Here is a 2,717-nt window from a genome sequence, read left to right as displayed (position 1 = left end):
GACCTGGTACCGGGCCGTGACTGGCTGTGTGCTCTGGCTGGAGAGCAGCCTGCCCAGGAGGCCTCCCTTTGGAGAGCGGTTATTCCCCTTTGCTATATTTCCTGGAAACTTGATCATTATGTGGTTACCTGTTAAAATGAGCAGGCAGCTGCCAAAACCGGCTTTTATTAGGCTATCAAGAAGCCCAGCAATGACATCACTCAAGTAGGTGATTTACCAAGTATTCAGTGGACAGGAGTGACTGGTTTGTGTCATCCTTTTTACACAACACACTCTGTCTGAGGCCAGTCACACGTTGGGTTAGGCCCCAGTACTGATAGACTTAGCCGCATCCTTTCCTCACAACAGGAAGAGCTCTGTGGACTTTACTACTGCGACCATTCATGGAAATGAAGCTCAGAACGGCCGCAGTTATTTTTCAGGAGCTTTGTTTGTAAGCACAGGGTGTAGCAGTGCAGTCTGAGGGGTATCTTGCAGTATTTTTCTAAGTTGTGCGTACTTTTTATTGCCTGCTATTGAATGAGGCTGTGAGAGCTATAACAAAATCCTCCTTTAGGCTAAACCGTGCAGTCTCTGGGCAAACAGTGATTCCTAATAGGTTTTGGCCCAGTTGTGCATCATGTTTTGGGCTCGTTTACACTTTTGTGACATTGTATGCACACAATCACAGATTTCAATGGCCTTGTTGATTAAACTCTGCATTAGACAGAATAACATCATTATTTGTCCCTAGGCCTGATGTACAGTTCAGTGCATGATCTTCTATCTTCTTTCAAGAATCCAAATGTATAGTTTTTATCAGCTATGAAAAAAACCAAGCAGGCCTGGGTTGAGCCAAGAAAGGAGCATAAGGAAATGTAGTGGAGCTGCAAATAGTCTGAGGTGTGCCTTTTCTTGTTCCAACTTGTGTGTGGCCCCAAGGAAGATGTTTTTGGTGAACACATCCCTTGTTCTGCTTAATCTTGTTACCTAAGTTAAGGTAGAATGTCCCAGGGATCCCTTCTTAACTCTTAGTTCAGATACATGCTTCTGTGCTCTAGTACCATGTTTAATTAGAGACCTTTGCTATGAGTGCTCATCTTGTCCTGCCTCCCTTCACCTGATCACTTTTCTCACTATAGGGATAATTTAGGTCAAACTTGTGAGTTATTAGGGGACTCTCATCCAGACAGAGTTCTGAAGGATTAATGGAATTGATCACTCACCTTTGGGGAAAGAAAGGAATTTCACCATTATTTATTTCAAGCAGAGCATAGACCAAGCAGCAGTTTCAGGACTATTTAGTCTTCTAGGCCCAAAGAATATGGTTTCACTTCTGGGAAGTTTGTTTGCATTTTTTCAAAGAGGATCTCTAGTTTTTCTTTCCCTTTGTCTTGCTAACTTTATAACTCTGACTTCTTCAGTTTCATTTTCTTCCCTGTCTGTCTCTGCTGTGCCTCACTTCCTGTGTTTAAATATCCATTTACTTCTCCTTATCTCTTCTCTGTTTCTCCTCAGATTGTGGAAGCTACTCTGATTTTCTTTTCTTTTCCTTTTTCTTTGTTTTTCATTTCCATCCTCTTCTGCTATTTCCAGCTGTCACAGGAGTTTCTTAAATCTCCTGGGTGATACAACAGCACTGCCTCTGTTGCCTCATTTGAGAAGCTGGGAGGAAGGAGATAGTTCCCCATGTGCTTACAGTATGTGCTCTTTGGTCTGGTCTTTCTATTCCTGTCACCTTATTGCATTGAGTCTCCAGTGATGCTGTTTGTGTTTCCACCTCCCAGGCACGAGGCACTGTAGACTTCCCAGTAAGGTGTGACAAGTGAGTCTTTGCTTCCCCTATGCTGTCAGTTGTTCCATAGCTCTCCTGGTCAATTTATTAAGCAGGGGATTTTATATGATACGTTCATTCTGAAGTTGTTAAGTAAAATTTGTTTTTTCAGGAACTTCAGCATGGACAGAGGAAATTCTGCTTCTCTTAGTCTTTTTTGTCTCTTCCTTAATTGTTTTATATCAGGAGTATGTGGGGATTCAGATGAACGTAGAAAATGCTCTTCCATTGGATGTACCAAGCCATAATGTAGGGTCTCCCTAGAGATCACTGAGAGCAGCTGATACTGCCTTTGAGCTGACAGATAAGGATCAAGCTGAACTTCAGAGAGCAGTATTCTTCAGGTAGCAATAATAATAATCATAATCCAGAAAAAGAAATGTGAGTGCGTTTAGGTTTTCCATATTAAATTGGGGAGCAGAGGGTATACTGTTGTTAAAGCACATACTTCTAGTGCTTCTGACAATGGCTGCAGCTGCCCTGGTTATTTCCTGCTGGATGAGCCAGACAGAGGCTCCTCTGCTTCCAGGGCGTGCCTTGGAGCAGAGGCATGGAGTGGCTTTAGCTTGCCCTGTCCTCATCTTCTCTGGAGAGAGGAATGTGGCCTTCTCTGAGCCCAGAGGCAACCAGCATGAGGGCAGGTGGGTGCCAGAGGGGATATTTTGTGGAATACAGCAACAGGACTGAGGAAGGTGACAGATTGGTAGCTTCTGGTGTTAAATTGTGGGGAATTATGGTAGCAGGAGTAAGACCTATGAGGATGTAGGGTTGTTATCTTTCACATCCCTTGATTAATGGAGTTGATTAAACTGGATTATTGTGCATTTAAGTTTCGTTTGGGGAGTTTATAGAAGATTTTTTTCCACACACTCTAAATTTAGAGTCCTAGCTATTTTTTCCTCAG

The sequence above is a fragment of the Mesitornis unicolor genome, unplaced genomic scaffold (assembly GCF_000695765.1).
Source record: "Mesitornis unicolor isolate BGI_N332 unplaced genomic scaffold, ASM69576v1 scaffold48286, whole genome shotgun sequence".
Lineage (NCBI taxonomy): Eukaryota > Metazoa > Chordata > Aves > Mesitornithiformes > Mesitornithidae > Mesitornis > Mesitornis unicolor.
This window is presented reverse-complemented; position numbering follows the sequence as displayed.